Consider the following 1,436-nt stretch of genomic DNA (forward strand, 5'->3'; position numbering starts at 1 on the left):
TGCTGCTGCTGCTTCTGAACTTCATTCTTTCTGCATCCACCCTAGCTCATCCGAGCGCTGCTTATAGGCCGAGCCGAGGGCAGCCGTCTTCTGGGAAAGAGGAAAAACAGTTTTATGGTAGCCGTGTTGGTGGTCGCATTCGTTTTCAACAATCCAATATACGCCTTCTACTTCTTCTACTACTTCTCCTACTTCGAAACTACAACGCGGCCTTGGTGTAGTTACCAACTTCCGGGCTGGGAGCCTTAGGACTCCTCAGAACTTTCGCCGATGCCATCGCCACCGCGCAAGCATGGAAGGACATAAAAGCGATACCTTTACGTGCATCTAAGGAACCATCTTTGCTCCCCTTGCTTGGCCTGACATTTCATACCACGTAGCAGGTTGCGCACGGACTCACGCAGACGCTCACGCACACAGAGAGTCACTTGTTTATTTTTTTGTCACACTCTTATCGTGTGCCCTTTGTCCCGCTCCTGATCATGTTTCTTTCGTTTCGCTTATGCACCTATCACGTCATCACGTGCTTACGGGCGGCATCGTAAATAGCGATATTTATGTCCGAACATCATGATTACTTCGAGACGAGGCGAGATGCTTGCCACCACACCGAGACGGACAACATTTCGTCTATCTGTATGTGTGCGTTTGGTCCCCCACGACACCGTTCCTGCTTATTTATTGCATCGAGGCCACAATCGGTCAGAATAAATATTTACACATAATGCTCCCGTGGTCCTGGTGTGGACCCCTGAACCCCTGGACCGGACACTGTCCAACATCAAACGCTCGACGGTTTCAGTTTTTTATCGTCCAGCGGCCATCTGAATGGGGGGGGGGGGGAAAGATTTTGAACGATTTTCTTTACGACCTCACTGTGGAGGAGAAGAAATCGAGCAAAAGGAGAGGCAAGGGCAGGCGAAGAGAGTGGGTGGCAACCTGGCTGCCCTTCGTCAAATAGTTTATGGCGCGCGCAATCGCTCTCGAGTGGCGGGCTCGGGGTGTCGAAGGTGTATCCGGTTCATGCTTCGGCTCACTACCCGGACCACCAGCCAGCGCATTCCATGTCCGGTGTTCGCTTTGCTCAGAATTGGCCAACCCCCGGCCCCCTGCTCCCCTGGTTTGGCTCTAAATTCTCGTACTAAGCCCAGCCATGCGCAACAAATCCACAGCTGCGCTTGAGTGGATTTCAATCGGCTTCACCGTATAATCCGCAATTTATAGCTAAGTTGGCCAGTCGGTCGGTCGGTCGATCGGTCGCTCGGTTCAGTAATGGTTCTGTTGCCGGGTCGCAAAACAACTCCCCTCTGTCCATTCGAGATCCGAGAACGAAAAAAAAAAGAAACGCGAAATGGCGCGCACCGACCCCGTGAAGATGTAGTCCAACGATGGCGGCCACCAATTGGGAAGCGTTCAACAATGCGTTTTGGAACGTG

The sequence above is a fragment of the Anopheles aquasalis genome, chromosome 2, assembly GCF_943734665.1.
Source record: "Anopheles aquasalis chromosome 2, idAnoAquaMG_Q_19, whole genome shotgun sequence".
Lineage (NCBI taxonomy): Eukaryota > Metazoa > Arthropoda > Insecta > Diptera > Culicidae > Anopheles > Anopheles aquasalis.